Genomic DNA, 25,072 nt, shown 5'->3' on the forward strand with positions numbered 1-25,072 from the left:
TGCCCAGACTCCCATCTCGGCTCGTTGCAACCTCCACCTCCTGGGTTCAAGCAATTCTGCCTCAGCCTCCTGAGGATTACAGGCACCCACCACCACACCCAGCTAGTTTTTGTATTTTTAGTAGAGATGGGGTTTTGCCATATTGGCCAGGCTCATCTTGAACTGACCTCAAGTGATCTGCCTTCCTCAGCCTCCCAAAGTGCGGAGATTACAGGCGTGAACCCCTGCACACGGCGAAGACCATCTCTTAAAGCCATAACAAGCTTATTCCAATCTCTTGGGTAGAGAGCAGAGACCTTGAACCATCAGGGAATGCAGAAGCTGAAGTACCTGGGGAGTTCAGTAAATTTTGACTGTTTTCCTCAGTTGAGGAAAATGTATCTACTAACTGGCATGATGTAACTACTTAGCAGAGGAGAGTTACCTCTTATAAATAACGCTTTTCTGACTGGACGCCATGGCTCACGCCTGTAATCCCAGTACTTCAGGAGGCCGAGGCAGGCGGATCATGAGGTCAGGAGATCAAGACCATCCTGGCTAGCACAGTGAAACCCCGTGTGTACTAAAAATACAAAAAATTAACTGGGCGTGGTGGTACACATCTGTAATCCCAGCTGCCTGGGAGGTTGAGGCAAGAGAATTGCTTGAACCTGGGAGGTGGAGGTTGCAGTGAGCCACGATAGCTTCACTGCACTCTCGCCTGTGCGACAGAGCGAGACTCAGTCTCAAAAAAACAAAAAACGGAAAAGAACATGCTATTCTTAAACCAGACTCAGTGTTTCGCGCCTGTAGTCGCATTCCCAACATTTGGGATGCTGAGGCGGGAGGATCACTTGAGGCCAGGAGTTGGAGACCACCCTGGGCAGCTCGCCAAGACCCTGCCTAAAAAATAAGAAAAAAATAATACCTGTTAAGGTAAAAGGCAAGAAAAATAGGACCTCATAACACCTTTACCCCACTGCCAGCTAACTTGTTCTTGGTATATAAAATTTTTAATTAGCATTTTGCAGAAGAAGAGAGGAGTCACAGAACGAATAAGTGGCAAAGCTGGTGCTTGAACTCACTTTTAAGAATTTCATTTTAACCACAGTACACCTGATTGGCTGTGTGCCTGACTCCACCAAATCTGGTTTAGTCCTCCCAGCAACTGCAACACCTTCATTCCCATTTTACTAATGAGAGAAGAGACAGAGGTTATAGAAAACCCAGAGCCATTTGTACTGTTGGTAGGATTTTTGCAGCTGTGTTGGTATGTCTAATGATCGGGCACCCTGATAAATGCTAGCAGAATCAATGATAGCTGGGATTCCTGTTGTCAACATTCATAGTCTCAAACGATTGAGATCCATTAGCTTTCTCCAAACATCTGCCAATCCCAAAGATTGTTAAGCAACCAGCATAATAGAATTAATTATCTTGTATAATGCTTAATCACAATATTGAAAACATTATAAAATGGGGATAGAATTGAAAAGCTTGAATTCTAAGGCAGATTTACATCACTTCCTTATGATTTAGGCTTATATATACTGCACCAAGCAGTTTTGTGAACATGTTTTATTGTGTTTGATGTAACAATCTAAAAAGTGGCACTTTCAATAATGTGCCTTAAAACTTAAATTCAATTAATTGGCTGCTCTTTAGGCCAGTCTAGTTTTTGAAAGGTTTGAGATGTAATTTCTGAAAAATTGCTGTGGAAGGGAAAGCCTATTTGCCACCCCAGCCTGAGTTCTTGCTCGTGGAGGGAGGCTTCTCCCTCTCCTTGCTGCTCCAAGTTAGGTACAACAACGTGACTGGACACACAGGCTCTAGCTGGTGGGAACTATCAAGTTTCAGCAAAACACGAAATGGGTGAACTTTGAGAAACAAGGAAGTGAAGGAATTGAGGTGTACATTCTTTTCAAAGAATTCCTTGTATGTCAAATTGTTTTAATTACAAACATCTTTGTAGACTTTTTGGAACGTTTGGAAAAATAGAATGATAAAAAAATCTGAAGTTCGCTACTTAGTATTATTTTTTTGGAGACAGAGTCTCACTGTCACCCAGGCTGGAGTGCAGTGATGCGATCTCAGCTCACTGTAACCTCTCCGTCACGGGTTCAAGCCATTCTGCCTCAGCCTCCTGAGTAGCTGGGACTACGGGCACCTGCCACCACATCTGGCTAATTTTTGTATTTTTAGTGCAGACAGGGTTTCGCCATGTTGGCCTGGCGGGTCTCAAACTCCTGACCTCAGGAGATCCGCCTGCCTTGGCCTGCTAAAGTGTTGGGATTACAGGCTCGAGCCACCACGCCTGGCCACTACTCAGTCATTTGTAATAGTTAGATGTTTTTCTTCCCATCTTGTTTTCTAGGAATAAAATAGATATTTTAAGTAAAAACTGGAAGCCCACTGCATATATAAACTTTAAACTCTTTTTTTCCTCCCACATAACCCCTGTAATTATATTTCTTTTCAAAGAATATTTTAGTAGCTGCATGCAGTGTCAAACTCACATGCTATAATTTAGATATTCCCTTTATTTTGAACATTTGGGCTATTTCCAATTTTTCTCTATTTTAAAACATGAGCATTCTTATATATCTGATTATTTCACTTACACTGAATTGTTTCTTAAAATTCACAAGCTGGTGTTGAAGTTCAGTATTTAGAAGACAAAGAGTATTGATTGGTGTTAACATAGTAACTACTCTGTCCAAGTGACCCAGATGGATTCTATAACTCTTCTGGGTTTTCATTTTTGTAAAAAGCAAAATGAAACTCTTAACTGAATCTAGTTCTATGTGTGTGACAAAGTATTCTTGATAGGTTCCTAAAAAGACATGTGAATGTAGTCGGTGGTCTTCTTTTTAAAGTCTAATATTTCTCCTTCCATTGCATTGCTTATAAATTCTGTTACAAGGTTGAAAGGGTTCTTTTACCCTTAAAAACATTAAATCTCCAAATGTTTAAATAAGCAAATCAAGTTTGTTTTAGTAACTTAACAACATCCTATAATCTTTACCCTAGTGATTAAGAGCTTGGGCTTCCAGAGTTTTGATAGTCAGGGCTATGTCCAACTTTCACTGTAAACTATGCATCTTCAAACCAACTAAAATCACATAGTGCTACCTCACCTCAGCTTGTGAGAGCCAGTTGTGGGCATCTCTTTCCAGCTTTGCATCCAGTGATGTCTGGTTGGCACCTTGAGATTGTTACAGTGAGAGTATTTACACTTCAGCAAATGCTACAAAATCCTGTTTTCCCCCAGAGAGCTGGAGGTTAAATACTACCAGTATATCCCTAGACATTACTCAAGTTATAGTCTGTGATCACAACTAATATAGTATGCTCTTGGTACCAGGAGCTCTGATACATATCTGGGACATGTTTGATAATGACTTGCACGTTACAAATTTTTGTTGTAAGTAGTTATTAATACTTTGATTCTGTAAAGTGTTTGGGGTTTGATGTTATAAAATCCAAAACAAGCCTCTGATTGAATCCAGTTGTCTGTGTGACCAGTTCTCTGTATGAATGGAAGGGAAAAGAATTAAAAATCTTGCAAAGGGGAAAGTTTCATCTTCTTAAAAACTAGATGTGTTCTTTAGTTTAATTAGATGCCATTTGTCAATTTTGGCTTTTGCTGCCGTTGCTTTTGGTGTTTTAGACGTGAAGTCCTTGCCCATGCCTATGTCCTGAATGGTGCTACCTAGGTTTTCTTCTAGGGTTTTTATGGTATTAGGTCTAACATTTAAGTCTCTAATCCATCTTGAATTAATCTTCGTATAAGGAGTAAGGAAAGGATCCAGTTTCAGCTTTCTACTTAAGGCTAGCCAATTTTCCCAGCACCATTTATTAAATAGGGAATCCTTTCCCCATTTCTTGTTTCTCTCAGGTTTGTCAAAGATCAGATGGCTGTAGATGTGTGGTATTATTTCTGAGGACTCTGTTCTGTTCCATTGGTCTATATCTCTGTTTTGGTACCAGTACCATGCTGTTTTGGTTACTGTAGCCTTGTAGTATAGTTTGAAGTTAGGTAGCGTGACGCCTCCAGCTTTGTCCTTTTGACTTAGGATTGTCTTGGCAATGCGGGCTCTTTTTTGATTCCATATGAACTTTAAAGCAGTTTTTTCCAATTCTGTGAAGAAGCTTATTGGTAGCTTGATGGGGATGGCATTGAATCTATAAATAACCTTGGGCAGTATGGCCATTTTCATGACATTGACTCTTCCTATCCATGAGCATGGTATGTTCTTCCATTTGAGCTTCTGCACAGCAAAAGAAACAGGCAACCTACAGAATGGGAGAAAATTTTTGCAATCTACTCATCTGACAAAGGGCTAATATCCAGAATCTACAAAGAACTCAAACAAATATACAAGAAAAAAACAAACAACCCCATCAAAAAGTGGGCAAAGGATATGAACAGACATTTCTCAAAAGAAGACATTCATACAGCCAACAGACACATGAAAAAATGCTCATCATCACTCGCCATCAGAGAAATGCAAATCAAAACCACAATGAGATACCATCTCACACCAGTTAGAATGGCAATCATTAAAAAGTCAGGAAACAACAGGTGTTGGAGAGGATGTGGAGAAATAGGAACACTTTTACACTGTTGGTGGGATTGTAAAGTAGTTCAACCATTATGGAACACAGTATGGCAATTCCTCAAGGATCTAGAACTAGATGTACCATATGATCCAGCCATCCCACTACTGGGTATATACCCAAAGGATTATAAATCATGCTGCTATAAAGACACATGCACACGTATGTTTATTGCGGCACTATTCACAATAGCAAAGACTTGGAATCAACCCAAATGTCCATCTGTGACATACTGGATTAAGAAAATGTGGCACATATACACCATGGAATACTATGCAGTCATAAAAAAGGATGAGTTTGCAACCTTTGTAGGGACATGGATGCAGCTGGAAACCATCATTCTTAGCTTATCACATTCTTGTGATAAAACTTAGTGATAGTTTTATCCACAAGAACAGAAAACCAAACACCGCATGTTCTCACTCATAGGTGGGAACTGAACAATGAGATCACTTGGACTCGGGAAGGGGAACATCACACACCGGGGCCTATGATGGGGAGGGGGGAGGGGGGGAGGGATTGCATTGGGAGTTATACCTGATATAAAAGATGAATTGATGGGTGCTGACGAGTTGATGGGTGCAGCACACCAACATGGCACAAGTATACATATGTAACAAACCTGCACGTTATGCACATGTACCCTAGAACTTAAAGTATAATAATAATAATAAAAAACTAGATGTGTTAAACACTATTCTAAACCAGGTGTAGGAAAGCTAACACTATCTGGCTGGACACGGTGGCTCACGCCTGTAAGCCTAGCACTTTGGGAGGCTGAGATGGGCGGATCACGATGTCAGGAGATGGAGACCATCCTGGCTTACACAGTGAAACCCTGTCTCTACTTAAAATACAAAAAATTGGCTGGGAGTGGTGGCGGGCGCCTGTAGTCCCAGCTACCTGGAGGCTGAGGCAGAAGAATGGTGTGAACCTGGGAGGTGGAGCTTGCAGTGGGCCGAGATTGCGCCACTGCACTCCAACCCGGGGTACAGAGCAAGACTCCGTCTCAAAAAAAAAGAGAAGTTAACAGTGTCTTTATGAATTTCATTTCTGTCTCAGTTCATGCTACTGTAACAAACTACCACAGACTGAGTGGCTTGAACATTTATTTCTCACTGTTCTGGAAGCTAAGTCCAAGATCAAGGCACTGGCAGATTCCATGTCTCTTCCTGGTTTGCAGATGGCCATCTCTTTGCTATATCCACACGTGGTGGAGAGATCACCTATCTCATGTCTTGTCTTAGAAGGGCCCTCTTCTCGTCATCAGGGCTCCATCCTCAAAATCTAATTATAATACCTCCCCAAAGCCTCACCATCCCATTGGAAGTTAGGATTCCAACATACAAATTTTGAGGGGGACACAAACATTCAGTCCCTAACATTTTCTAAATTAAAGGATAAGATTCGCAATAATTCTGGATGAAAAGATGCTTTTTGGGTTTCCAAAATATTAGCTATTCAATAATTTTTAATAAATCTTCTTAAATGTTTCTGATTAACCTGAAGGATTATGTAAGTGTTTTTGCCAAACATTTACATTATTTTATTTTTTTTGTTTTTTTTTTTTTTTTTGAGACGGAGTCTTGCTCTGTCGCCCAGGCTGGAGTGCAGTGGCGGGATCTCAGCTCACTGCAAGCTCCGCCTCCCGGGTTTACGCCATTCTCCTGCCTCAGCCTCCCGAGTAGCTGAGACTACAGGTGCCCGCCACCTCGCCCGGCTAGTTTTTGTATTTTTAGTAGAGACGGGGTTTCACCGTGTTAGCCAGGATGGTCTCGATCTCCTGACCTCGTGATCCGCCCGCCTCGGCCTCCCAAAGTGCTGGGATTACAGGCTTGAGCCACCGTGCCCGGCCTTACATTCTTTTATAATTGCTTTGGCTTTGATTCATTCACTCGACAAATATTTGTTAGAAACTACCATGTACCAGAAACTGTGCTGCTGGGTAAGTGTTAATACAGTAATCAACAAAGCAGATGAGACTCTTCTCTTGCCTCATGGCACACAGGAGAGACAATGTTAAATGGGAAACATAAACACATTTGTTGTTGCACACACTAGGATTATAGTCACAAAAAGAAAGTCCACAGTGCTGTGAAACAATATGGAAAGGGAACTTCATGGGGGAGTTAAGGGAGGATTTTTCTGAGAAAATGATGTTTAAGCTCACAACAAAGATAAGTAGGTGTTGGCTGGGTTACAGAAAGGGAGAACACTCCAGACATAGAAACCAACATGTGCAAATGCCTTAAGTCAAGAAATAGTTTGTACGAAAAGCAAAATACAGGCAATCCAATTCACTCTCAATATTTAGAGGCCAATAAACCTGAAATGTGTCAACTAATCGTTAGTCACTAAGAAGGAACATCCCTGTCAGCACATAGCTTTTAGTATACCTGTGTGGCCCCAGGGCTACTGTTCCATCCTAAAGGAGACCAGCAAAAGAAAAGCTTTCCTAAACTGTTTTAGTTAGGAGCAAAGAAATCCTCCTCTGCATTAGGGGATATTTAAATTATGCAATCCCCTAGATAATTTAGGCACCAACCACCTACCATTAAGGAGGAAAAGGATCAAATTTGTTGACCAAATTCCCTTGATACTCATTCAGCTTCTATATTCCTTGGCCTGTGCAAATAGCCTAAAGGCTTTACTCCCTCAACTCTCTCTCATTCTAGGGTTGAAAATAAGCTTACAGCTTGACTTGTCTAAAGAACAAATGGTCTTGAAGAAAATTCACATGTTTATTGCATCTTAGTGTAAGTCATATAAAGATATCACAGGCTATATGGTCTCTCTGTCACAGCTACTCAATTCTGCCATTGTAGAGTGTCAGTAGCCCTAGACAATACATAAACAAATGGTCATGGCTATGTTCCAATAAAGTTTTGTTTGCAAAAACTGATGTCAGGTCAGATTTGGTCCTTAGCTCATACTTTGGGACCCTGCTCTAGATGACTCTGCTTCTAGCCACAGCTGCCATCTGATTGTGATTGTGTGAGAGACCTTAAGCAAGACCAGCAGAAAACTGCCTTGTTAAGTCTAATCAGCCCAATGAATGGTGGGAAAAAATAAAATGGCTGCTTTCTAAATCCCTTTCAATTTTGAGGTGATTTGTTACATAGCAGCATACCACTAAAACAATGGTACAGTGCAATGATCTTCAAATATTTCTTTTTACTTGAGTACTCCTTAACATTTTGGAAAGTTATGTAGACTCTTGCACATTTTCAGATTGTTATCTAAAAGTTTTCACTCAAAATGTAAATCCTTGCAAAGGATATAATTTCCAACAGAGTGAAAATTGTAATACTTTTAAAGAGAACTGTTTTATCAATTTTTAAGTGTATCAAAAGGTCCATAGTAGCCATTTTTTGAGTTTTTATATATGTATTTATTTATTTTTAACTTTTATTTTAAGTTCAGTGATATATGTGCAGGTTTGTTATATAGGTAAACTTATGTCATGGGAATTTGTTGTATAGACTATTTTATCACACAGCTATTAAGCCTAGTACCCATTAGTTATTTTTCCTGATCCTCTCCCTCCTTCCCACCCTCCACCCTGCGATAGGCCTCAATGTGTGTTATTCCTCTCTGTGTGTCCATATGTTCTCATCATTTAACTCCCACTTATAAGTAAGAACATGCAGAATTTGGTTTTCTGTTCCTGCATTAGTTTACTAAGGATAATGGCCTCCAGCTCCATCCATGTTCCTGCAAAGGACATGATCTTGTTCTTTTTTATGGTATAGTAGCCGTTTTCAATAAGACAGGAATAAGCTTTTCTGACATTTGAAAGTTTTATATTCTTTCTTTTTCTTTTTTCTTCCATATTGTTTTGTTTTGTTTTGTTTTTTTAGAGACAGGGTCTTGCTCTGTTGACTGGGCTGGAGTTCACTGGTGCCATCCTAGCTCACTGCAACATCAAACTTTTGGGCTCAAACAGTCCTCTGCTTCAGCCTTCCAAGCAGCTGGGACTACAGGCATGTACCACCACACCAGGCTAATTTGTAAAATGGTTTTTGTTTAAAAAAAAAAAAAAAGATGGAGTCTTGCTACATTGCCTAGGCTGGTCTCAAACTCCTGGCCTCAAAGCAATTCTCCTGCTTCGACCTCCCAAAGCGATGGAATTATAGATGTAAGCCACTGTGTCACCCCTTTTTCTTTTTGATATATATATATTTAGGTGGAGTCTTGCTCTGTTGCCCAGGCTGAAGTGCAGTGGTGCGATCTCAGCTCACTGCAAGCTCCACTTCTGGGTTCACGCCAGTCTTCTGCCTCAGCCTCCCGAATAGCTGGGACTACAGGCGCCTGCCACCACACCCAGCTAATTTTTTGTATTTTTAGTAGAGACGGGGTTTCACCGTGTTAGCCAGGATGGTCTTGATCTCCTGACCTCGTGATCCACCCGCCTCAGCCTCCCAAAGTGCTGGGATTACAGGCGTGAGCCACTGTGCCCAGCCTCTTTGACATATATTACCATTCCATTTCCTCCATAGAATTTTAAGCTAATATATGTTTATGTTGAAATATTTTCCTAATTGGTAATTCCCACAAGTCTAGCTCTGTTGCCCAGGCTGGAGTGCAATGGTATAATCTCAGCTCACTGCAACCTCCACCTCCCAGGTTCAAGTGATTCTCCTGCCTCACCCTCCCTAGTAGTTGGGATTACAGGCGCACACCACCATGCCCAGCTAATTTTTGTATTTTTAGTAGAGATGGGGTTTTGCGTGTTGGTCAGGTTGGTCTCGAACTCCTGACCTCAGGTGATCCACCCGCCTTGGCCTCCCAAATTGCTGGATTACAGGCCTGAGCCACCGCGCCCAGCCCTACTATTCTATTTTTAAGAGAGAACAGGCCGGGCGCGGTGGCTCAAGCCTGTAATCCCAGCACTTTGGGAGGCCGAGACGGGCGGATCACGAGGTCAGGAGATCGAGACCATCCTGGCTAACACGGTGAAACCCTGTCTCTACTAAAAAAATACAAAAAACGAGCCGGGCAAGGTGGCGGGCGCCTGTAGTCCCAGCTACTCCGGAGGCTGAGGCCGGAGAATGGTGTAAACCCGGGAGGCGGAGCTTGCAGTGAGCTGAGAGCCGGCCACTGTACTCCAGCCTGGGCGACAGAGCGAGACTCCGTCTCAAAAAAAAAAAAAAAAAAAAGAGAACAAGCAAAAGAGAGAGTCATGGAGACTTGCCACTCCTTTATCCCATGGATAAAATAAGGTGTTGATTGCTGCCTCTTCAACCATGCTCTCTGCTTCATTCTCAAGGGATTCCCTCAGGAAAATTCATTTTTTTGACAATGTGGGGGAGATGAAAGAGGATAAGGTTGCTAAATGAAAATCGTCATCATTCTTCCTCACCCCATTCAACATTATCTCTGAGTTCACGTCATCCCCCAGTGACAGCCAGGATATCCTGCCCCAGTGCCTAACGTTTCCCTTATATGTAAGATGGGAAAGACACCAAGCCCCTGATTTTTAAAATTTCTTCACAATCAGTCAAGTTTTATTTACAATTCGTTGACTATGTACAAAGTGCTAATGTAGGCACTAAGATGAACAAAATAGACAAAAATCCCTGCCTTACTGGAGGTTACCTTCCAGTGAGGGTTGACAGACAATAAATGAATGAAGGAATAAGTAATATGTCAGTAGGTAAGTAAGTAAAGATCATGATATGAACAACAAATGCTATATAAAATAGAAAGCAGGTAAAAGGGATAGAATGCAGGGTGGAAGTAGGGGTTGCAGTTTGAATACACTGGTGAGGGGAGGCTTCCCTAAGAAGGGTTCATTGAAGCAAAGACCTGAAGGCAGTGAGGAGGGTGGCCATGAGGATATGTGGGAAAGAGCTTTCCAGCAGAGAATATGTGGGAGGCAGGATGAGGTCCTGAAGCTGAGGGAAAGCGCAACAGAAATGAGGTTAGGGAGTTCTCCAGGCACCAGGTTGTCTGGGTCCTTACCATTCATCTCTAGGACCAGTGCGGCCCTCAGACAAGGGGCCTCTCCTATGGATCCCATGCTTTAGAGGGCACTGCTCTGGCTCTCTCCTGCCAATATCCCACCCCGAAAGCAAAGAATTCAGTGGACCAATGGGCATGTTAACCCTAAATGTATGCTCCCCTTCTGGACATACTCCCGGAACCCCTGCCCGAGGCACCCAAACCCACGCACATGCTCGTTTCATGAGTCAACGTGTTCCCTCCTTAAGGAGTCTTTGTATTTTTAGTTTTGTAATTGCTCATGGTGGGTTGAAAGACTGACTTCTTCTGAGGGAATTTCAAGCAGAGGAACCTGGTAACTCAGTCTGTTTAGAGTCAAGGATCACTCTACTCCATGTAACACAAAACCTAAGAGGTAATGCAAAAGACAGGATCAGCAGTGAAGAAAACACTTGGGATTGCCATGTCTTAAGAAATTGACATCAGAAGCTCCCATGAGGTTTGTCTTCTGAAATTTCCTTTTCTGTTTCAAAAATCCACGCTGAACAATATTGTCAATGGTCTCACACTTTAGATTCACTGGGGATTCTTCTGGGAAACTTGTTAAAATTCAGATACCCGAGCTCCATCAAAGATGTTCCCAATCAGAACCTCTGAAAATCAGACCAAGAATTTTCATGGTAACAGATTTCCTAGCTGATTTTCACCCAGATGGATCTTGAACTGTCCTTTCACAATGATGTGGTACAAACTGTGTATGATTGGGTGTTAGACAAACATGGGTTTAAATCGTAAGTCTACCATTAACCAGTCAGCTGACTAAGCAATTTTCTTACCTTCTTTCCATGTTAGTCACCTCACCTGTAAAAATGAGGATAAATAATCATAATTTCAGAGGTTCTGAGGGTTGCTGAAATACCTTGTGTTGTCCATGTCACAGAGCACATGGTTCATGGTAGAGATGCTCAGTAAGCCTCTTTCCTGCTTGCAGTACAAGAGCTGTCTTCTTACCTACTTACAGAGAAACACAGAAAGTATGTCAAGATGGCCAGGATGAAGTCTTCTCATTTTGAATGATTGAAGAGCAGTGATAATATTGAAAATAAACCAAAAAATCCAACTGATATCCTCCTGTATCATGTTTTACCCAAAATGATTTTTTTTTCTCTCTTTGTAAGAAATTACACACACACCCACACACGCACACACAGGCTGATAGTATCAAGCTGTCTTTGATTACTTCTGGGCAAATGCGTGGCAGGGCGTCTGAAAACCACAACTGGAGACATCATTTCTGATGGGCCTAATGCTCTGGGTATTTCCTTTCAACTGAACTTGGGGAAAGTACTTTGATATAATGTACATATGGAAATATTTTACAACATTCTTTAAAAGTTAGATACTTTATTCAGGATATATGTAAAACACACTTTTCAATGTGTATGGCTGAATTCCTTGTCATTTCTAAGCTAGAATATTTTTGTTTTGTTTTGTTTTGTTAAATTGATCTCAGTGTGTAAGAAAGGACCATATTAACAGCCCAGGAGATAGAGTCTTTTTTCTGGGCTTCTGGCAGACAGCAGGAACAGCTGCTGCTTAAGCATACCCCAAATGTTTTACCTCTGGAAAGATCATTTCTGGAGGTGAGCAGGCACTTTGATTTCCCATTCTCTCTGAAAGGTGTCGGTGGGAATGATAGGGGAATAGCTGGCCATTTACTTGGAGTTTTGGTTCTGAGGCCATCGCCACATTTCACATGTGCAATCAAATTGCAACCTGGGTTCTGGTTCAAATTATTTTGAAGTGATTAAAGCCTGTTGTTTTAAATGCCTTTCTAATCTTAGGGTAAAACATTCCTTGGGAAAATGTTCTTCAATCGCAAGAATCTAACAGTGGTTACTTTCAGGGAGAAACAATAGGGAAGGGGAGAAGATGATAAGGGGAAGGTGACATTTGCTTTGCGTTTTTAAAATTATTTGTACTCTTTGAATTTATAATTCCAAACATGTCATCTTATTTTTTAAAAAGAGGAATCATCTGTATAATGGTGTTGTAGACCATTTTTGTTATTAATTCTCTTTAAATTTCTGAATTGAAAAATGAAATCTAGTAAGTATACTTTTGAAAGCTTAGCTAGAAATTATTTATTTTTAAGATTCAATTACCAAAACGTGCCAAATACACTTTGTTTTTTCTTTTTTAGTTTACAAGCCTATGTGTAAAATATTTGTAAGGCAACTACATATAAAAAATACCATGGGTTTGATATTTTATTCATCTGAAAATGATGCTTTCACAAGATTTTTTCTTTCATCATTAAAGAAGTAAATCATTTGCATTTTAAAGATATGCTCAAATGCTGTGGGATGCAGCTTTTCCCATTTATGTAATGTTTAATTGCATTTACTTGATCACAGCATTGAGGCAAGTTTCTTTAAAATAAGTTTGCCTTTTCATTATGCTTGAGAATATAGTTTGTAAATCTCAAAGTATCAAAAATACACTTGGTTGAGGATAAAATTATGCAGGACTATGATTCCTATAAAAGAGAACTCCTGCCCTACTGTGGCCACAGAAAGGAATTACATGTGGGCAGCTGTTAGAAAAATGCTGTTGTTATTTAGTTGAATTGCAACAGCTTTGCAAGTGAGGTAAAAAACGTGCAGATCTACAGTTATTTTTCTTTAACACGTTTTAATATCTATGTGCATGTGTGGGTGTTTTTTTTAAATCTGGGTCCCTAATGTTGCAAAACAATTTATTCTTCACAGTGGCTGTCCCAACTCTACCTCTCTTCCTAATGCAACACTCAGTCTTACTCCCAGCAGCCTTCTAATATCTGTAAATGTAGAAACTATCAGTTATGAACTTCTGTAACTCCCTTTTCATCTTTGGTACCTCAAAACTTTAATGTATGTAAAAGCATGGGCTTAGAAATTGGCAAACCTTGAGCTCTATCAATTTCTGGCTGTATCAACTTGAGCATGTTGCCCGATTTCTATGAGCCTCAGTTTTCTTATCTAAAAAATGAAATTAATAATGCCTACTCCAAAGAATTATTGGATGGATAAAGTAAGACAACCTAATACAACTCCTGTGCATAGTAGATACTAAGTGTTGGTTGCCTTATGCCTCTAATCTTCTTTCTGCTCTCTTTTCTTTAAAAGATGGCATGCATCTTTTCCAGGGTAAATTTTACCCCTGTTGAACTCTATCCCACACTCTCTTGCCATGACCCTGATTCTATTCAGTTACTTAACTCCTTCCCCTCCCTCTGACATCTTTGGTCCCTTCCTCTCCACAGTTTTATTCTCTCGTCTTATACAAACATGCCCAAGTCTCATCATCCATAAAAACCTCTATCATTACCACTTCAGCTGTCTTCTTTTGTTCATACACAGCTGTGTTGGGTGCCATAAATCATTCACTACTATTATTTTTAAAATCCCTATCACTACTTCTCCCCTCTGCAATCTGCCTTCTCCTGCCAACATGCTACTGAAATTAATGAATTAATTCATCTAATATTTACAAGCATTTATCATGATACCATGTCCCAGGCACTGTGCTCAGTAACTTAAGTCATTATAATACTGTGTGCTTGACAATATATTGTACTTACTGGCCAAATGTCACCAATGTTTAATTGTCAAGCTAAATGTCTTCTTTCAGTTTCACTCTATCTGACATGCTGGAAACTTCCCTTTCCAAGGCTTCTTTGCTACCGCTCTCTTGGCTCTTCTGTTCCTTTGATCTTGCTGTATTTACTTTGTAGTATCCTCCTAATCATGGGGGTGATTCCCTAGGCATCCATCTTCAGCTTTCTTCTCTCTCACTCTTTTAACTTTACTCTGTGAATTTCCTATAATTATACACTACATTTGGGGTGTGTGTGTGTGTGTGCGTGCATTTTTCTAGGAAGGAGTTCATAGCTTTTTTCAGCTCTGCAAGGAGGTCTATGACCCTCCCAATAACAACCCTGACCAGTTCCACCTCATGTGTAGTCACGTTTTTCCACTGTGATGACTTCCATTATCCTCCACATGCTGCTGATTCCTGGATCTCCAACCCTAAACCTCTTTCCCATGCTCCAACAACCATCTTCCCGACTCTGCCAAGGTCCCTCCTGAAGGGTCCTTCTAGAATAATCGTTCTTATCAGGCAGGTGGCAGAACCTCTGTCTCCCACTCCTTGCATGTCCCTCTGTGAGGCTGGGATGGGTTGAGGGTGATGGGAGGGGTGCATATATAATCCAAGTCCGTGGAGTGCAGAAGCTCTGTTTTTACCTTGCCTCTTGCTATCCATGGAATTACTGCTTGACCCTGGCCGTTTTCCCATTCTCCTCTGGTTCCAGGAAAAGCCTTCTGTGGTCCAGCTCTTGGACACAGCTGTAGTGTTGCCTGGAGCCATTGTTACACAATTCACTTTCATCAGAGCCCTCTCTTTCCAGAGTGTTCAAGCCCTATATTTATTTTTAATCATATTCTCATATTTCTATCTGCACAGAAAGATCTTATGGTGGGGTGCGGTGGCTCACGCCTGTAATCCCAGCACTTTGGGAGGCCAAGGCAGGCGGATCATGAGGTCAGGAGATCGAGGACATCCTGACCAACATGGTGAAACCCCATCTCTACTAAAAAATATTAGCTGGGCGTGGTGGCAGGTGCCTGTAATCCCAGCTGCTTGAGAGGCTGAGGCAGGAGAATTGCTTGAACCAGGGAGTCAGAGGTTGCAGTGAGCCGAGATCAAGCCACTGTACTCCAGCCTGGTGAGAGTGAGACTCCAGCTCACACATACACATACACACACACACACACACACACTATATATAGTATATATCTTTTATAGCTTTTGCTTTACCACCACCCTCCCTGCTCTCCTCACTCCCAGTCTGTCTCAGCCCCTCACTATCTCTCATCTGTACTTCCACACTAAGGTCCTAAAATGTTTCTGTGCCTCAGATCTTTCTGTCACCTCATCTATTCTTCCAGACACAATACTAATCATTTCAAGTTTTAAAATCCTTCAATATGCTTCTTTATATCTAAATAATGAAATCTAAAAGCATCATGACATTGAAAGACCCTCTCTAGTCAGGCTTCTTCTTTTTTAGGTTGCATCTCCACTTTTATTCCTCCATCATCACCATCACTCTGTTATCACCTTCTTTGGGGCTTTCCCATCTCTCTGCCTTTGCTCAGCCTTGTCCACATGCCTGAAAGCCTTTTCCCAACCCAGGAATCCAGCTCTTCTATCAATGCTCCAGCTCAAATGTGAGCACTTCTGTGCGCCTGCCTTTTCCTTATCTGTTTGAGAATTTTTTTTTTTTTTTTTAGACGGAGTCTTGCTGTGTCACCCAGGCTGGAGTGCAATGGTGTGATCTCAGCTCACTGCAACTTCCGCCTCCTGGCTTCAAGCAATTCTCCTGCCACAGCCTCCGAGTAACTGGGATTACAGACATGCGCCACCTCGCCTGGCTAATTTTTGTATTTTTAGTAGAGGCAGGTGTCGCCTGTTGGCCAGGCTGTTCCTGACCTGCTATTCCTGACCTCAAGTGATCCACGCTCCTTGGCCTCTCAAAATGCTGTGATTACAGGCGTGAGCCACCGCACCCTGCCTACCTGTGAGAATTAATCACTATTTCCTCAGGTCTCTCAAAGTCCAATTGGCCCAACTTCCGATAGGCATGTGCTTCTCAGGCAGTTCTGCCATAGTGTGCATTCTCCTCAGACTAGGATAACAGTTTCTCGGGGATAAGAGTTATGCACTGGTTATCTTGGCACTGACAGCATTTAGGACAGCTTGTTTCTGCTACATCCTCCATAAATGCTTGATGAATGAATGAATGAGTGGTGAACGTTGTCATCACCAGCACTACTGCCTACTGTCTTTTTTTGTTTGTTTGATTTTGAGACGGAGTCTTTCTCTGTTGCCCAGGCTGGAATGCAGTGGCAAAGTCTCGGTTCACGGCAGCCTCCACCTCCCAGGTTCAACTGATTCTTGTGCCTCGGCCTCCCAAGTAGCTTGGCTTACAGATGCCTACCACAATGCTCAGCTAATTTTGTATTTTTAGTGAGAGTTTTGCCATGTTGGCCAGGCTGGTCTCGGACTCTCGACCTCAGGTGATCCACTGGCCTCAGCTACCCAGTGTGCTGAGATTACAGGCATGAGCCACCGTGCTCGGCCCTGCCTGCTGTCATTGATTCCCATCTTGGCAAGGAAATGGAGGGAAGTGTGTGAGATTAGGCAGATGCTTTCAGAGTACTTCCAAAGTTTCCACAAAACAAGTATTAAAATATGGAAAGGAGTTGTAACATAGCAAAGAAGGCAGTAATGAATAAAAAGAACCAAATTTTACTTCCCGTTTAGCTACTTATTTCTCTCTAGCTAGCAGTAAAGACAGCATCTTGGTTGGCATAATGAGATTTGTTCAGTTTCCTAAACAATGCACCCTAGCTGCAATGTGGAGAGAAATAGAAGCAGGACATCAGGTGGATCTGAATTAATAAGCGGTGGTGGAAGTAGAGAGGAGGGAACAAACTAAATAAACATTAAGGAAGTGCAGTAGCTAAGATGACACCTTGAAGGATCAAAGGAAATCAAGAATCAAGGGTTCATTTATGATTCATTCAACTTATTTAATGACTCCAACTATGTGCCAGCACTGTGAGAGGTGGTAGGAATTCCATGGTGAAAAAGATTTTGTCTCTGAATTTGAGACCCTGAGTTTCTGATATTACAATTGACTGTGTTATGGTATATAGTAATAAACATCTAATCACTCCTACTTGAATGTAAGCAGATATGAGAAGCATTATTATGCATCTCTTATGGAATACAGCAGTGAACACCGGGTAGAGAGACAGATGTGCTGGTGTAAGACCAGAAAGTACTTTGTGTTCTTACAAAGTACTATTATAAAAGTTTATTTTAATTACAAAAGTAATATATACTTATTACAGATAAATTAGAAAATACAAGTAGTTTCAAAGAAGGGAAAAATAATCTATAATCACATCACATAGACACAGTCATCTTTATGTTCCTTCAGACTTTTTTCCAATGGAAAATGCATGCAATAACAAATGAACCAATAGTCTACAAACATTTTGTGGTCTAATTTTCTTCATTCTAAACCTGTTATGGAGGCCAGGCATGGTGGCTCATGCCTGTAATCCCAGCACTTTGAGAGGCCAAAGTGGGTGGATCTCTTGAGCCCAGGAGTTTGAGACCAGAGTGAGCACCATAGTGAAACCCTATCTCTACAAAAAAACACAAAAATTAGCCAGGTAAGGTGGTGTGTGCCTGTAGTCCCAGCTACTTGGGAGGCTGAGGCAGGAGGATTGCTTGAGCCCAGGAGGTCAAGAATGCAGTGAGCCATGACTGCACCACTGCACTCTACCCTGAGTGACAGAGTAAGACTCTGTCTCAGAAAAAAAAAGGCTATTTTGGACATCTGTCCATTCCAGAAAATAAACTTCTACAGTGTGCTTTTTAATGGCTGTATAATATTCCACTGTATGAATGCTTTACAATTTTTTAAATTAATCCACTATTTTTAATTGGGTATTTTTAATATTGCAGAAATAACTAAAGATCAGTTGGAAAGTTACTTCACTAGTTAAACAATATGTTTCTTAAAAATAATGATGTCTTTTATGGCCCATACTAATTTAGAGCTCAGCAATGAAGGGATTCTGGGAAATATAGTTCAGCTTAGCTAGGTTAACACAATACAAATCCACCACAGATGATTCCTTGTCAACTAAATATCTATATATACCTTTCAGAACCATATTTGGCTCAATTTTTCTTTTCTTTTCTTTTTTTTTTTAAGAAGGAGCTCACTCTGTTGCCTAGGCTGGAGTGCAGTGGCACAATTTTGGCTCACTGCAACCTCTATCTCCTGGGTTCAAGCAGTTCTCCTGTCTCAGCCTCCCGAGTAGCTAGGATTACAGGTGTGTGCCACCACGCCCAGCTAATTTTTGTATTTTTAGGATTTCACCATGTTGGCCAGGCTGGTCTTGAACTCCTGACCTCAAATGATCTGCCCACCTCGGCCTCCCAAAGTGCTGGGATTACAGGTGTGAGCCACCTGGCCTAGTTTAATTTTGTTTTTTTGAAATGGAGTTTTGCTCTTGTTGCCCAGGCTGGAGTGCAATGGCGTGATCTCAGCTCACCACAACCTCCGACTCCTGGTTTCAAGCGATTCTCCTGCCTCAGCCTCCCGAGTAGCTGGGATTACAGGCATGTGCCACCACACCTGGCTACACCCAGCTAATTTTGTGTTTTAAGTAGAGATGGGGTTTCTCCAAGTTGGTCAGGCTTGAACTCCTGACCTCAAATGATCTGCCCACCTCGGCATCCCAAATTGCTAGGATTACAGGCATGAGCCACCCTGCCTGGCCTGCTTAATTTTTAAATGAGAGCAATAACGACATTATGCTTCCACCTAACATAATGTAACTATCCCTCATACAATTGAAATATGCTGTCTCCCCAAAAGAAGAAACAAACTCCCTTTATCCATTTTGGGGTGATAATCATCTTTCTTCTAGATGATTCATATTCTCTATTTGATACCCAGTGACTTAAATACTGAGAGCTTAAATATTATCAACAAGTTGTATATTACATTTGGTTCGAGAATGGGAGCCTGAAAAAAATTGGGCAATATATACAGAAACATATTTGTATCAAAATAAAATACTTCTAACTATTACAGTGCTTATTCCTAAAACTGCTTACATGGTCATAGCTGATATTTATAACTACATTCTTCCACTACCCATTTCATATTGTCTTTGCCCTCAGCACAAATCTCAGCTGGTTGTGGTTTCTTGCCTGTTGGAGTGACCTAAACCTTAATCCCTGAAAGGTCTAAGCCACTAACAGTCCTGCCTCTATTGGGTTGCTGTAATTTTCCATTGAAATTTGTCACAGGATATGGGATTACTAAGGCATCTCAGGGGATCTACTGCATTCCAGGCTTACTCCTCCTTACTACCATTTTGTGATGACAATCTAATTTCCTCTTGATTGTCAAGATAAATCTGCCTAGTCCATAAAGTATTCTTTTATTTGTTTTTTGATTCATTGGAATGAGGATTTGTGAAGTGGCTAGCTGACAGTCTCAACTCTCAAATTAATGGAACCATTAACGTGTTCCTTGGTAGAAGTATTCTTCTTTGGTACTAATACTTCTAGATCAGTAGAGCCCTAAGTTGAGTAAAGATGAGAGGAGCAATACCCATTCCCTACACATGATTTCTGGACTTGTGAATTCTAACTGTGAGAGAAATATGCTGCTTACTGATTTACTGCATATATGCATCTTAGAAGACATGGACCTGCTCCCAAAGGGGTTGCCACCATAACTGGGTTTTCAAAAGACCATTCCACCATTTCTCATACTAAGACTAGTAAGTCTCATGAACATGAACCAATGGCCACAATTCATTTGCTGTTAAATGTGTTCCTTGGCCAGAAGCAATGCTGTATAGTAAACCATGGTGATGACTATGGCATTCCCTAGTCCTACAGAATAGTGATTTTGGTAGCAGCATTGTGGGTAAGGAAGGAACTTTGTTCTAGTGTGTTTACTTCAGTAAAAACCAAATGCCTACTGGACATGGTCCTATATAATTAACTTGCCACCAGGTCTGGCTCATCCTCATGTAGAATAGTGCCATATTGTGGGCTCATTGTTGGTTTCTCCTGTGGCAGGCTGGGCACTCAGCAGCGGTTCTAGCCAGATCAGCCTTAGCGAATGAAAGGTTGTGCACAGCTTCAGTCCCTCCTGCCATGGCCACTTTGTCTGTAGGTCCTTTGGGCAAGGTCACAAATGGATATGGAAAGAGGCTGACTGATGTCCACAGAATGGGCCATCTTGTCCACCTGATTATAAACATCTTCCTATGCAGAGATTGCTCTTTGGTAAGCACTCACATAAGGCACAAATATCTTTACATTTTGTACCCCTACAGGAAGGTCTATCCACATGCCTCTCCCCCAGACCTCCTCAGTAATTTTCCTATTGTGTTCCTTCCCATTTTTCAAACATCTAACTAAATGATTGAACTGCCCACGAATCACTGTAGATCTACAACTCTTGCTGTTCCTCCTTCCAGGCAAAATGAACAACCAGGTACACTACTAAAGTTCTACCCAATGGGAAGATTTTTCCTCACCACTTTCCTTCAGGCCTACCCTTCAAAGTGAGGCTGCTGTGCAAAGCACAAATGATCTGCCCACCTCAGCCTCCCAAAGTGCTGGGATTACAGGCATAAGCCACCATGCTTGGCCGAGATGATCAGTTTGAGCTTGATCTCATACACAACACTTTCATTTCATTTCATTTGATGATGGAATGTTGCTGTAGACACCCACATTTATTGGATGATAGATTAGACAATGCCAAATTGTCAAATGATGGGTAGTTCAAATTTCATGGTAGCTTGTTGCCCATGGTCAATAGTTTAGTCTCTACTAAGACTCAGTGGCAAGCCTGGAGTCATTTGTCAATGGAGATTATTTCTCAGCAGAGGATGACATAGGTTTGCGCCAAAGCTCTAAGGCTCTGTGCTGTAGTGGCTTGTCAAAAGCTTCATAAAGCATGCCTATCTACCACAGACATTACAAGTAATATTGGATCTACTGAGTTGTATGGCCCAAGTGGCAGAGCAGTTTGCTATTGAAGAACCTTTGCTTATTCAGGATCCCAGTCAAAACTAGCAGCTTATTGGATTGCTCAGCAAATACAACAAAATAGTATGACCAAATGAAGTATATGTTGCCTCCCAAACTCTAAGTGGTTCATCCATTGAGCATTGTGCAGCAAATATCCTTTATTTTGAAAGAGATATTTTATGTGTTACGGATCACTTAACCCCTAGACGTTTCCCTGAGGAGACCCTGACATTTTATTGTGCTTATTTTCCATCCTCTGACATGCATTTGTCCTACCAATATATCTGGTGTAGTTGCTACTTAGATCACTATGTCTAATTAGCATATTATCAATGCAATGTCATAGTGTGATATTCTGTGAATGAGAAGGCAATCAAGGTTCCTGCAAATCAGATTATGACAGAGCTGGAGAATTGATATAATTCTGAAATAGAGCTGTGTTGCTGACTCTGCCAGTTGAAAGCAAACTTCTGATGATGATCTTTACCATAGGTATAAGTAGAAACAGCATTTGCCAGAACAGCTAACAGGTGCCACGAGATGTGTTGATGTGCTCCAGCGACAAAACCACAAGTGGAATAGCAGCTGCAATTGGAGTAACCGAATGATTAAATTTACAATAATCCACTGTTGTTCTCCAAGGTCCATCTTTCTTTTGCAAGGGCCAAGTTAACTGAGTGAAATGTGGCAGAAATTATCACTCAGCATCTTTCAAGTCTTTGATAGCACATCAGTCACTGCAGTTACTTTAGATTTATTATTTCTGTAGGTAAAAGCAGTTCTACTGGTTACACTTAGACTTTCCTACCATAAACGCCATCACTATATGGGTCAGGAAACCAATATGGTGATTCTTCCATTTGCTGAGTACATTTATCCCAATTGGACATCCCAGAACTCAGTGATCTCACTACTTCTGGAAGGAGAAGTAAAATTAGAGTAATGATAATGGGAAACTTGTTCCATATGAGTCTCTAATATTTGAATAAATTAATTATTTTACATTGGTCATGTACCTATGTTTTACTTGCATAATTTTATTTCTTATTTTCATTATTTTTTTATTTTTATGAGATGGAGTTTCTTTCTTGTTGCCCAGGTTGGAGTGCAATGGCGTGATCTCAGCTAACTGCAACCTCTGCCTCTTGGGTTCAAGCCATTCTCCTGCCTCAGCCTTGCAAGTAGTTGGGATTATAGGTATACGCCACCATGCCTGGCTAATTTTGTATTCTTTAGTAGAGATAGGGTTTCATCATGTTGGTGAGGCTGGGTTTGAACTCCTGACCTCAGGTGAGGAGTCCTCCCAAAGTGCTGGGATTATAGGCGTGAGCCACTGTGCCCAGCCATTACTTGCATATAATTTTAAAAACAACCTTCAAGATGTAAAATAACTACAACAATAACACCAAACCCCACAATATTGCATTAGAAAGAGTTTTTATTTAGGTCATGAGACATAATAGTGTTCCGTACTCATGCTTATACAGAACCTAGTGGGAAAGAACATAATTCAAGAGACTGTCAACCAAACTGCAAAATGTCTTCATAAATAAAAATCCAGCTTAATATTAGTATTATTATCTTAAAAAAAACAAAGCTACTAATTTCCTCTCCAACACATATTTAAATAAACAGAAATCAATAATATTTGTAGCCTTCGTAATTCTGGCTTGTTTAGAATTTAGTTAAAAACTTATTTGTGGAGCTCTCCCTCTCTTTTGACTGGTGGAACCATTTCTGACTTCAAGGCTTTTTATTAAAATGTTCTACAATGAAAGCTTGGTAGATATCACCTTTACGCTTTTTTCTTTGAATATATATTTGCTTGTGCACAGTAAGAATGATTAACATTTGCTTTTGTGTGTAGCTTAAGATGACAGCTCTTCTGTATATTGTAAACTGTGTTTCTCTCAACATTTTTCCTTCTTCATCTGTAAAATAGACAACCACTGAATGATTAGATTAAATGTTTGTTTAAGGGCATGCTCTAATGCCCACTGTTATATTCATTATTTCTTTGGTTTTCAGTTACAGAGTTTATGTTATGTTTAAATAGAATATTTTTCTGTAGGAATTGTGGGTTAGGACATGGATGATAACAGATATGCATATCTTACTCAAGAAAGGGCTCTTTTATGTGTGGCTTATAGAATTTTACAAACTCATGTTGAAAAATATTTCAAAGCTTAAGAGGTTAAAAAGCAATAATGAATTGGTTCCTGGAGCAAACTTACTTTTTGGAAAGTGACAGTAATAATTCAACATATAGATGAATGTAGTGTATTCTGACCTGGCAATTTTATTATTTATGATATAATAATACATAATATTACATAATAAAATAAGTAAATAAATAAATAAAACAATAATAAAATAATATTAGCTAATTTTTTATTTAAAAATTATATATTAATAATTTTTATGTTTTCCACAATGTATGGAGAAATTACATGTCCCTAACATATACAGGAAGAAGGATAAGTATATAAACATATACCATCTTAAACCTCTTAAATCTATTTTACTTCTACAGCAATTTCCTTTTAGGTCTCATCCAGTCACAGACTATACTATACTTTTTGAGTTTATTTCCATTCCCAGGAGTCAGTTTTGTCATATGTAAAGCAGTTATACTAGTATTTACCTAACAGAATTGTCATGAAGGGTATATAAGCACAAATGTAAATCACTTAACATAGTACCTGCCAAACAGCGGTTAATTAATGTTAGATTCCTTTTTAAGTTATAAAGGAAATTAAAAAACCTTTAATCCCGAAGTTTTTCCAAAGCAAAATATTTTTATTTTTTTCTTCATACCAAAGCAAAATATTTTAATTGTTCCAAAGTGTTCCTTACTTACAAAACTGTGGGAATTTCAGAAACATTCTGCTTTACAGTGCCCAGAGAAACTTCCTACATATAAACGCTGGTTCTGGTGTAAATGCATTCATTATTGGTGTTATCATTGGCCTTTACATAACCTAAGATTCGTGTGGCTCCGTTAAGACATAGGTAATAAGACTCTGGGGGAGACTCTCACTAATGAACCGTAAGGGCAGCAAGCCTGATCTGTACTTAGAATTGGATCCTACAATGTTTTGATAGTATTTTCATTATGGTCTTCAATTTCTTAACAATTGAGTTGTTAGCTGATCAGAAGTGCAGAATCAATATATGGCATCCTGTAAAAAAAACCACGGGCGTAGTAACAAGCAAATAAAAAAATACAAAAACATTGGCTCTATAATGTGTCAGTATGCTCTGGACTTATGTAATCAGTGACTCTTAACTCTTGCTCCAAAAGGAAGTTAACATTTGTAGAGTCTTAAAAGATTATATAAAAAAGAAAAGCAAAACATTAAACAAAAAACGTTTTAGACCGTATAGTCCATCCCTAATGACTAATTCTCCATTATATATTTTCATCTATTTGGATTGTAAATGTTGCCCAGACCAGAGATGGCGGTAGCTCATGATTTGTTTTTCTAAGACCACCAGAGTGGGCACAAAAGAACCAGCGAGTAGGCAAGGCTAAAAGCAAAACTGCAAATTTATTCTTTGGTCATCTAGCTTCAGGGACCGGAGCTGGGTTGGGGGGAGTTTCTAATACAGTCCCGACAAGAGTGGGGGCTGAGAAAGCCCGCCCCGGGCGCATCTGCTGGGAGTGACTTTTCTAGGAGTGGAAGGGCAATAGGCGGGGCACGGGCATGTTGGGGGAGGGGGGCTCCGCAGGTGCCACCAGGTAAATCTTGGTCTCCTCGGATTGACATCACCTGGTGCATGCCTGATTAATCTTCACCTTCCCGGGCGTCAGCTGCATTCTCGCACACACGGGAAGAAT

The sequence above is a fragment of the Piliocolobus tephrosceles genome, chromosome 3 (assembly GCF_002776525.5).
Source record: "Piliocolobus tephrosceles isolate RC106 chromosome 3, ASM277652v3, whole genome shotgun sequence".
Classification (NCBI taxonomy): domain Eukaryota; kingdom Metazoa; phylum Chordata; class Mammalia; order Primates; family Cercopithecidae; genus Piliocolobus; species Piliocolobus tephrosceles.